Here is a 12266-nt window from a genome sequence, read left to right as displayed (position 1 = left end):
TCCCAAAATAATATAGTATTCAAAAAGAGTTATAAAGACTGAAAAAATCACAGTGTTCCCCTTTTAATAATTACATTTCAGCATTACTAATAATAGCTTCATTTCATGGGTTGCCATGGCCAAAATAATTCATTATCTAGTTGTCAGTTCTCCTGGTAATGAGCCTCTCTCAGCTAGGTTTGTCTACAGACTGCAAAAAGCATATACTGTCTGTTGTCAGGCTCACACTTTAAGCCTTTTACATATGGCCCAACCTGCCAGAATTTCAAATCCACTGGCCTAGCCTTTTGAGAACTCATGGTCACTTTCACTTGTTATGAGGCATTAGATTAGGACTTTATGGAATAAAGGTACATATTATTCAAAGGGCAATGAAAAGACTCATGTTCTGAATAAATGGCTAGGGCATGTTATCAATAGTGAAATTTACTTTACTGCTGCTTCTCTAAGCAGCAGAAGATATCATTAATGTGGATGTCTAGCCAAAGAAGGAGCTGGGCTGATCATGTAATGAAAATGAGGGCTAGCTGATAGTGCTGCCTGGGTGCTGCATTGCCACTCATTTAATTGTATGAGATATATAGGAAACTCTTGGCATGTTCTATACATCCCCTGTGGGAAATTTATAGGAAGCCATGGACACAAGTCACATGGTATGAGAAAGCAAAGGTGGATTGTGATCTGCACCATGGGAGGGAGTGCATACACACACAAATCACTGAAATTATGATTTGTCAAAATAGCATTAATAGCTTCCTTTGTGACTGACAAAATGGAGGATCAGACGTTTTCTCTGGTTTTTATGACCTTTTTTTTTTCCAAAACCTATATTTAATATAATGAAAAATATCCAAGTTCAGAAAAACATTTTTGTACCATCCTAAAATAAAATTTCAGAAATACCAAAGGGCAATTAAAAGCAAACACAAATACTTTAGTCAAAGAAAACTACACTCATCAACCTCTCTCTTCAAGTTCACACTATGAAAATATGATCTATTGATTTCCAGGATATTTGCCAATCCTGCTCAATGCTATCAACAAATGGCTCAGTCTTCCTCTTCATCCTGTTCCTTTATCATCCTCATTGATTGCAGAATCCACATTATGGCCCTCTTAATACTGACCTCAGAGTTCTTGAATCTCTTCAACTCTAATAATATTTATCTCCATTTCATTTCTACTACTGCCTAGCATCCTATTATTTCTCTGAAAAATTCCCATTTACAACTTCCAGCTTCTAACATTCCCATTTGCTGACTCTAAACTTTATTTTCACCTTCACTTTGACTTCTGGCCCATTCAACCTTCCCCAGTCACTTCCCTCCCAACCTGGCCTGGAGCCCATGGTCAGATACCATGATTTCAAAAATAGAACTTTAGAATTTCTTGTCCCCATTTAAGGGCAAGAGGCATATATTGCCAATCTTCAACTTTGAGTAGCATTCAAAAGCAGGACTAGTGGCCTTGCACATGGTATCTTACTAACAACTCCAAGTAGTATATGGGATCTTTACTTACAGAGGACTCAGATAGCTTAGACTGCCTTGCTTAGGGAAAGGGGTATCTTTACAGAAAGGTTTATATATAATGGCAATTGCTATCACAATACAGACACAAAATGATCAGCCACAGGTCACAGGTTTCTTCTCTGCTTAAATAAAGTGGGAGGCTAGTCAAGCCCAGCTACAGGAGTCTGGCCCTGTCTAGACACAACACTAAGCGAAGAGTAATGGGCCAATACAACATAGGGAGAGAAGTCTACCTAAGAGCATATTTGCCTTTCAACTTGGAGAAAATTGTTTACTATTCTCTGAAACCTGAACCTGAACCAGGTTATTCTCATTCAGGTCTTTGAGACCCCTACTTGGTGGACTATCTTAACTTCTTATAATTCAGATCTTGGATACAAAACTTGAAGAGACTTGAAGGTCTCAAACAGTTTTATGGCCTTACTGTGGGTACTGAACCCAGCAGTTAGCAGTCTCCTTCTATTGTAGGTCTTTATAAGTTCATTTGACTTCTCTGAGGAAAGGCTACTTAGAAGTCCAATCCTGGACTGTAGCCCAAAAGAAAAAAGTAGAAAGTCTTACATCACAGTTTCAACAGCACACCCAGAGAAGATCTATTCAAAAGATGACTGGATAGATACATCTTGATGAAGAGTATGTTCAGGGCAAGAAACCCAGATGACAAATTTAAGGTAGAGTCAAATTTTGAGAGAACAGTGATTCAACATTCGATCCTTGAGAACATGTGAGATGGGCCCATGCATCTCAGAGCTGTGATTTCAAGGTGGTGCATTGCCCAGACAGTAAAGTTGGTCCTGCAGAGGTGTTTTCCATTAGCCAGCCTTACATATGACTTTATAATACAGACAGGCACTTCCAGGCTCTTACAATTTATCTAGTCCCAGAAGTCAAAAATGAAAAAAATTCAGAGATTGGGGATACACACACATACACATGCAGATCTATCTATCCACCTATCTATATCCACATTTTTAAGGCCTTTCAAAACCCTTCAAAATAAGAATTATTTGCAAGAAGTAAAGTAATTGTCATTTTCTCCACAGGCTAAGACACAAAAAATCCTAATGAGGTAACACCTGATGAATTAACTGCAGAAAAACTAATCCCTAACCCCTAATGTGCTCACTCAGCATACCTTCCTCCACCAGCCCTCAGGCTCTGGAAAGATAGAAATCATGAACTTGTGCTTTGAGGTTCACTCAGAAATTCTCTTGTTAATACTGTGGCAGTCTCTGCCAACACACCCTCTTCTCCACCTTGCCCCAATCCTCATTTCACCATTATGTACTTAACTTTCTCTCAAAGACTCATCCTAGGAAGTGAAGTATGTATAGCAAAGGAGAACATTGCTCTGCCTGGGATGACAGCATACTCTTTGAAGCATTACTTAGACATTCAACTAAAGAACAGAAAGAATTGAGCCAGAACGTCAGCATGTATTTGGGGTCCCCCCAAACCTGAAGAAAAAGGGATTAGCATCTAGTTGGAGCCATTCCCTCCTTCCCCCCCAGAAGGCTCTTGGGGAAGATACTGAAGCCAGTGAAAAATGAATTCCTCTACATGGTAAAAGGTAGAAATAAATGACTTTAAGATACAGCTCTCGGGAGATCCATCATCATAGGGGCAGACCTTAGAAAGCACCTGGGAAAGGGACAACTAGATGGTTCGGTTGATCAAAAGCCAGGTCTAGAGGTGGGGGGAGGCCCTGGATTCAAGTCTTGCCTCAGATACTTCCTAGTGTGTGACCCGGGGCAAGTCACAGAACCCCCATTGCCTAGCTCTTATTGCTCTTCTGCTTTGTAACCAATACACAGTATTGATTCTAAGATGGAAGGTAAGTGTTTTTAAATGTTTTTTTTTAAGACCATTGGAAAATATAAAGGAAGATATAAAGAAAAAAAATGAAATTACCAAGGATCTCAGAATAAAAACTCAGTTAAGAATCTTAAACATGAATAAATCAATAAGGAAGATATTAAGAACAGAAGGAAAGATGGGCCTCTGGGATATCTAGTAAGTCCAAACAATTCAGAATAAATGTTGCAAGATAAAAGAAAATGGATCAATACCTGATGAGGCAAAGGACTAGTACATTCCCAAGAGAGTATAGAACTACACACAGCAGAATGTTTCTGAATGTTTCAAGAAAGAAATTGTGAAAGAATTTATGGCTTGCACAACAGAAATTATTTGAAGAATAGAAAAACTTGAATTCACTGTGGCAAGTCTCTCCCAAGTAATTGAAAAAGAGATCATGGGATAATGAAAAGAAAAAGTAATGATGTTAAAAGAACACATGATCTCTTTTCAAATGGAAAGAACATTTTTATCTTGAAGATAGGATGTTAAGAAAAAATTAAGCTTTATAAGTCTTCCCCCCAAAAAACACATCAAAAAGCCTGAGAAGCATAATGTAGTACAAGAAAACTGCCTAAAATGTTTGAACAAAGAAAACCAGCTGTCAATCAAAAGAATCCACAGATTGCTTCTGGGAATACAAAAACAAAAAACCCCAATGTTACATACTGCAAGACATAGTGGTTAAATTAACAATTTCAATGACATACAGCAAATTCTGCAAGTAACCAGGAGCAAGACCTTCAGATATAGAGAAAGAGAATTTTGAACAATTGAAGACTGTTCTACCCACTAAAAACCACAAAAAGGAATAGAATAATGTGTTCTGAAGAGCAAAGACACTTGATATCTTTCTTTACTAAAATCTTTAAGTGCTTTATTTTGGCACTGAGGTAACTGAATTTTCAAAAGTTGTGAAAGTGGAATACAAATCCTGACAGATGTGCTCCTGATCTCAGCTGCTTGGTGAGCCAGTTTAATTCTACACTAGCCTCCCTATCTTAAATATTTTGCCCCATTTATTACCGGTGATGCCTTGCCAAGCTCCTATCATGGAATTCTACCCACCATCTGTCTTTTCTCCTATTCACATGCTGCTGAATGGAGCTAAAGAAAATCACAAAAACATCACAAAAAACTCACAAAACTAGATCTACTACAAATGTATATTACCTAATGTTAACTGAGCCCTCATTGTAGTAAGATAATCTTTTGACATCTCCCTGATCAGTTTGCTATATCACTTAGCACAGGGGATTTTCTAAACCTTTTCATCCCTCCTCAGACCTTCCATGGCACCCCTTTCTGAGAACTGTGCCTCATACTTCACTAAAAAAATTGATATTCTTCAAGAACTTCTCTTCTTCCCTCTGAATCTCACATCATTCATATATCTTCCAATATAATTTTTACTTTTACAGCATTTTGTACATAGTAAATGCTTAATAAATGCCTCATTCATTCATTTATCTCCTCTTTAATCCTTGTCTTACATGAAGAGGTGAACTTACTTTTTGCCAACACAAGATCCGATTTCACCCCATCTTCTCTTGCAGCTTGGCCACTCTATCTCCATTCTCTAAATAACCTTCAGTCTCTCTAGATAGACACTGGCAGTTCCCTGCTGCCTATAAACATTCACCATCTTTAGAAAACCTTTACTTGCTCTACTATGTCTACTATCTTGTTTCTTCTTTTTGTGGCTAAGTTTCTCAAGAAAGCCATCTATAATTGATTCCTCCATTTCCTTTCCTTTTACTTTCTTCCAAACCCTTTGAAGTTTGACTTCTAATCTCATTATTTAGCTGAGACAAGTCTCTTTTAAGTTGCCAGTACTTTCTTAATTGGAAACTAATGTCCTTTTCTCAGTTCTTATCTTCCTTAACTTCTCTACTGCCTGTGTCACTATCAGTTACCTTCTTCTCTTTGATAACCATTTTCTATCTTAGAATTGAGAGATTCCCACTTTATATTTTGGTGGCACTCTACTTTCTCCTGATTCTTCTAACTGGGACCATTCCTTCTCAAGCTTCTGAGTTGGATCTTTGCCCATGGCATGCCCACTAATGGGGCTTTCTTTTCTTTTCCTTTTATACTTTCTTGCTTAGTAATCTTATCTGCTTGTTTCTATGGATTCCTTTACCAGAAAATTCTTGGATCTGTTTTTCAAAACCTAATCCCACCTCTTTCTTGACCTGATTATTCACATCTCCATCTGCCTTTTTGACATCTGAAAGTGAGTATTCCATAAATACTTCAGAAAGGGACTCATTTTCTTTCCCTTAAAACAGTAGAGAACTTCTTAGGAAACTGTGATGTCATGTAAGGAAAATATCTGAATTTAGCTGGCACATTGACTTAACTTAATCTGAACAAGAGAGAGACATATTATAGCACCAGCTTACCTAAATTTATAGAGCTGTATCTAATAAGGTTAGAAGTGGGATGATAAATTGTTTGCTAGCAATTGATTATTTTCCAACATTTTTTGATCTTTAAATCTTTTTTTTTAACCATACCTTATGTCTTAGTGTCAATATTGTATATTGGTTCCAAGACAGAAGGAGTGGTAAGGGCTAGGCAATGGGGTTTAAGTGACTTGCTCAGGGTCACACAGCTAGGAAGTGTCTGGTGCCACCTTCGAATCCAAGACCTCTTGTGTCTAGACCTGACTCAATTCACTGAACCACCTACCTGCCCCCTTGATCATTAAATCTTAAAAAGAGTTGTGATCCAGGTTAAAGAGAGGATTTCCAATATAATTGGTTTTCATAATAACCCTATACCAGTGATGGCAAACCTATAGTATGCATGCCAAAAAGGGCATGCAGAACCCTTTGTGGGAACTCCTGCAGTCACCTGCCAGCATTTGTTATTAGAAAGCCAGAGAGACTTGAGATGGAGCTGCTCCCCTCCCCCTTTTCATGCACCTGAGGACATTCTTCACTTTCCCTGCCTCTCTGCCCAGCAGCCCAATGAGAGCACTTTCTTCCTCCACTGTCTGGGGTAAGGTGCTATGGGTAAGGGGGAGGCTCACATGCTGCTTGAGGGCATGGCACAGATGGCAGCCTATTGAGACAACTGTGAAGTTAATTCCTGTGGTAGGGTTGGAGAGGAGCTAGGTTTGAGGGGAGCATAGCTCACAGTATGGCACATAGCTGGAGGGGAATGGAGCACTAGGGCCACTTTCCTTCCCCTCTCCACACGTACCTCTCATCCTGCCCAGCAGCCTAATGGTAACACTTCCTCCTTCCCCTGCCTGGGGCAAGGGGGTTGGGGGGGTGGGTAATGTGGGGAAGTGAGGGCCTAGCACCCCATCTCTAAAAGGTTTACATCACAGCCCTATACAATACTTATAGAAATAGTTTTCTCTTTATTGTACCCATAAAATACTGATATTTAGTTACTTACTCACTGTTACATAGCTAATAAATGCATGAGCCATTACTAGCACTCAGGTCTTCTGACACCGAGTTCAACACTATTTCCACAGGTTTATAGCATTTCTTATTTGAACTGAGAAATCTATAATTAAACAAAAGTGTGTCTATGTAGTACTTATTGAGGCATCTGGAAAGCTTAGTAGTTAGAACTAGATTTGGAATCAGGAATTTCTGAGTTCAAATACAGTCTAATTATTTAACCTCTCTTTACCTTAATTCCCTGGAGAAGGAAATGGCAAACCTCTCCATTATCTTTGCCAAGAAAACTCCATGGAGAGTTATGAAGTGCCATGATCCACATAGTCATGACTGAACAGCTGAACAAGTATTTATTAAATCCATTAAAAATCCATAAAAAAACATGGACAACACATATCTTTTCACTATTCTCTAGAGCAGTAGTGACAAACTCAGCTAGAAAGAAGATGTTAAACTGTACATCACAACATCCTTGTGAGTGATAAATTAAAATTATCTGTGTTCTTTTATTTTGTCTTATTTTATTAAATATTTCCCAATTGTATTTGAATATGATTCCAGCTATACTACACTTTGACAGCATGTTTGATTCCTTTGCTCTAAAACACAGCATCTTTGATTCTTTGGGAAAATGACAATCATACCATGTTTATTTCTCATTGCAAATAAATATTTGGATTATAGTAAGTTAGTGTAATTTTTAGTAAACTAACAATCAAGAAACATTTACTAAGATCCTACTATGTGCCAGACATTATGCTAAGTACTGGGGATAGAAAAGGGGCAAAAGACAGTATGTGCTCTCAAGAAGCTTACAATCTAATTGGGGAGACAACATGCAAATAAATATATACAAAATTATATTGAATAAGTAGAAAATAATTAACAGAGGGATGAGATTGGAATTAAAACTTGAAGCCAGGGAGGTCGGTAGTCAGAATGGAGAAGGGAGAGTGTTCCAGGTGTGGGCAGGCAACCCCCCTCCCCCCAAATACACAGAGCTGAGCATTGAAGTGTTTTGTTCATAGAATAGCCAGAAGGTCAGTGTCACTGGATCAAAGAGTACATGGCAGGGAGTAAGATGTCAGATGAATGGAAACATAGGATGAAGCAGGAGTCTGAATGGTGAAGGGCTTTGAATGCCAAACAGATCATTTTATATTTTATTCTAGAGGCAATAGGGACCCACTTTCTGAAATTACCAGATCCAAAGAAACAAATTTTTTAAACAATTGTTTTCTGACCTTTTGTAATCCAGATTCTCTCCTGTCCTTCCTCTCTGCTTTCCCCCTTCCTCAGACAGTAAACAATTCAATAAAGGTTTTTCTAGTGTTGTCATCCAATATAAATGTCCATATTCTTCATGTCATGAAAGAAGACATACATATTGCACATGTAAGAAATAACACATGAAGTAAATAAAATGAGAAATAATGTGGTTTGATTATGAATTATACGCTGACAGTTCCTTCAATGGTTGTGGATAGAATTTTTCTTTATGAGTCTCTTAAAGTTGTCTTGGATCCTTGCATTGCTGATAATCAACTAGTCATGAAGTAATAACTTGAATCCAGGTCTTTTGACTCCCATTTCAAAGCCATCCTATTCTTCAAGCATGATTTAAATCCTTTGTACTGGTTTTAAGTGAAAACAGAACTGTTTTGAATTGATTTTGAAGTACTGAGTCATTTCTATTTAGTTATTATCTTCAGGCTAAATGTGTATAAATACCACAATGCACCTATAATTCATTATTGATACATATTTATGGAAATATTTACCTTCAAATAACTCATATGTGTATTCTTTGGTAAACATTTTTTCTTGCATACTAACTTGTATTTTTAGGCTATGATGACACAAGCATTCTGTTAGCATGATCAACTCCTAAATGTAGTTCAGATTAGGACAGTTTTGAGAGGAAGCACGGTGTTGTAGGACAAAAAACATTGAATTTGAATTCAGAGACCTAAAGTTTGAATGGCCCCATTATTTATCTGATTATGATATAATATCATTTATAACATATATAGCAACATATAGAACAGCAAAGAAAGACTGACTGCCCTTTCTAAATTCTCCTACTCTGTTTTGGGAAGAGAAAGGAAGGTGGCATGATATTTGTGCAACAAGTGTGACAGAGTTCTGTGACATTCAAAGTAGTGCTTTCTATATTTCTTGATTTCTTCAGTAGTTTTTCAGTCATGTCCAACTCTTCTTTTTTTTTTTTTAAACCCTTACATTCTGTCTTGGAATCAATACTATGTATTGGTTCCAAGGCAGAAGAGTGGTAAAGACTAGGCAATGGGGGTCAAGTAACTTGCCCAGGGTCACACAGCTGGGAAGTGTCTGAGGTCAGATTTGAACCTAGGACCTCCCATCTCTAGGCCTGGCTCTCAATCCACTGAGCTACCCAGCTGCCCCCAATGTCCAACTCTTCTTGATCCCATTTAAGATTTTCTTGGCAGAGATACTGGAGTAGTTTGTCATTTCCTTCTCCAGCTCATTTTATACATGAGGATCTTAGAAAAATAGGGATAAGATACTTGCCCAAGGTCACACAGCTAATAAGTGTCTCGGGCCAAATTTGAACTCAGATCCTCCTGACTCCAGGGCTAATACTCTAATCACAGCACTACTAGTGGCCCCATTTTTCTTGGTGCACCCTGTCAAAAAAGCAGTATTATCTACTAATGGTGCCATACCTATTCGAACTGTTGGTTGGAGGTTTACTACAATTTAAATTGGACAACCTTTTTGCCTATTTGAAATTTAAAATTGTCAAAGGTCACATTTGTATCTTTCTATTATTAATATAAATTGCAGTAATATCTTTCCTTCTGACTAAAACCTTTTTCTATTAAAATAGGTTCAATCCATATGATGAAATAGAAATAAAAATCTGATGTCTTAAAAGGAGAGGAGAATGCCACTTTTCTTTGCCCTTGTTGGACCATACACGAAATACTGTAATTCTGGACATCCCATTTTAGGCAGGCTATTGACAAACTAACATTGAATCTCCATTTTTTTAATGTCTAATATTGTCATGGAGGAATGCCCCTCGGTTCTCAGAGACTATTAAGAGGATCAAAAACTGACAAATCTTACCAAACTGGAAAGGATTTGAATACCAACTAGAGATGGAGTGAGCCTCAATTTGGGTACCTATTTAAACAGTTTTATCATCAGAAGGTTGGCTACTGAGCAGTGAATTTTCCTGTCACAGCAATTCACAGAAACCATCTACTAAGTCATAGAGAGGTTGTCATCTTCAACTTTACTCACACCAACAAAATCACAAATCTTTATAAAGTATTAACAAGAAGGAGCCTGCACAGAAGCAGGCAGATGGACTGGTAAGAGTACTTTAAATCATATTATATGAAAAAATTCAATCAAAAGAAACTGTAGAACTTTTTAAATCAGGGACTATCTGGGGCCATGATTAATGTCTTCAAAAATTGAAGGCAACACATGGAAGATTGATTAGACTTATTTTGCTTGACATTATTAGAACTAATAGGTTCAAATTATAAGCAGGCAGATTTTTGACTCAATTTAAAGAAGAGTAGTTGTCTTAGCTGTCTAGAAACAAAATAAGTGAGTTCTATATATTACAGAGAGCTTCAGAATCTGAATGTGGACTTATCAGGGATGTTGGAGGGGTGGGTACTTTTATAAAAGGAGAACTTAAATGACTTTTCAAGTCTCTTAAATGAAAGGTGCTAAAAGTCAAAATGAAAAATATTCTTTGGTAGGTATTGGTAATTAAACTTGATTCTACTCTGGAATTTAGATAAAATCATTGTTGGCTATGTTGTTCAAGGCCTGGAGTCCAGAACAAAGGAGTTGATATTCTTGTTGAACCTTGCCCTGGTCAGATTACATTTGGAATACTGTGTTCAATTCTGGGTGCTATGTTTTAGAAGGAACATTTTTCAATAAGGGATCATCCAAGAGACAATGACTAGAATAAGAGATCTTTTTCTTTTTTTATTTTTATCCTTGTTTATTGGAGAAATAGTCATGTAATTTCAGTGAACTCATTAAGGCAAAGGTTCTTGATGATAAGAGTTCTTGTACCTGTTGAAGATCAGTTTTTAAAAAACTAAAGGTATTTAGCCTGGAATATAGAGAATTTGTGAGAGGAGGGATATGATAGCAGTCTTAAATGTATAAAAGGATGTCACGAAAAGAAGGATTATTTGTTATTTTTGTCTGCAAAATATAGTTCTATTTTTGTAAAGTTTTCCCCTACATTAATAATTTGCAATTTCTAGCCCTCTGGGTCCAAACAGAGCAAGTCTTTTTTTTTTTTTTTTGGCAGCCCTTCCTAGTTCATCTTCTCTTCTCCTGGAGAAATGTACCTAGTTCCTTGCATCCATCTTCATATGAAAAAGACTTGCTCATTCATATTGACAGCCATCTTAAACTCTGATTCCAGTAACTGAACACAGTATTCCAGACCAGTTACGATGAGGTCTGAATACAGTGGGATTATCATCTCCTTTTTCCTGAAAGTTACGCCCTTAATGCAGCTGAAGATCACATTAGCTTAAGGCTACCACATCACAGGGATGATTCATAAGGAGTTTGTAGTGCACAAAAACCTTCAGATTTTTTTTTTCAGAATAAAGTCCCTCACCTTGTCCTTGTGAAGTTGATTTCTTTTGTACTGTAGTGCAAGAATTTATACTTATCCCTGTTGAATTTCATCAGCAGTAACTAACATTTATTATGCACACTACAGACACTGAGCTAAATTTGGGATTACAAAGAAAGGCAGAAAAGCAGTTCCTGCTCTCAAGAAGTTCAGTCTAGTGAGGAAAACATGTAAACCACCATGTATAAATAAGCTATACATCTGATAAATCGCAAATAATTTAACAGGGTAAGGCACTAGAATTAAGGAGAATCACAAAAGGCTCCTTGGAGAGGTACTTGGTGGATTGAGAGCCTGGCCCTCCCTGATCTTTACTGTTTACAGATCTGATGAACATGTCATCCATGTAATCATCCAAGTGATTGATTTAAATGTATAAGGACTGGCCTGTAGTCCCTATATGTTTTTACCTGGGGGTAATAACCTGAGAAGAAGGGAGACTAAGGAAATAGGTGAATAATAAAGACTCAGAGACAACAAGTTAAAACACTTGGGGAGAGACGCGAACTCCTTAATATTTCTCTTGGATAATTAATTAAAGGGAAACATGAGGAATAAGAAAACTTGTGGGGAGTAACAATTCCTTAATACCTCCTATGGACAAGAGAGCATGGGGGCAACAGCGTCTCGAGGAAAGAAAGATCAGAAGGAAAAGATAGGACAGAGAAGTCAGAAGATTCAGGAAAGTAAGAGAGAGATTCGCACTTGTTCCCCAGTATTTATTGGAGGTTTTAGGAATGTGGATTGGGTGGTGATCAACGAATATGTAACATGACATAGGTTTTTACA

At 37.4% G+C, this 12266-nt stretch overlaps 1 protein-coding gene across 6 annotated transcripts in view; it reads left to right on the top strand.

Moving 5' to 3' along the window:
- The window catches only part of TECPR2 (tectonin beta-propeller repeat containing 2), a 145639-nt gene that overhangs the window by 84582 nt on the left and 48791 nt on the right, over window positions 1–12266 (top strand). Inside the window, exon 18 of one of the 6 annotated variants that reach the window (XR_008915085.1) lies at window positions 9681–10170. The exons of the other annotated variants lie outside the window; for them this stretch is intronic. The gene's annotated coding sequence lies outside the window, so the exon portion shown is untranslated. The remainder of the gene's footprint in view (window positions 1–9680; window positions 10171–12266) is intronic. 6 annotated transcript variants of the gene reach the window in all.

The sequence above is a fragment of the Monodelphis domestica genome, chromosome 1, assembly GCF_027887165.1.
Source record: "Monodelphis domestica isolate mMonDom1 chromosome 1, mMonDom1.pri, whole genome shotgun sequence".
Lineage (NCBI taxonomy): Eukaryota > Metazoa > Chordata > Mammalia > Didelphimorphia > Didelphidae > Monodelphis > Monodelphis domestica.
This window is presented reverse-complemented; position numbering and strand designations above follow the sequence as displayed.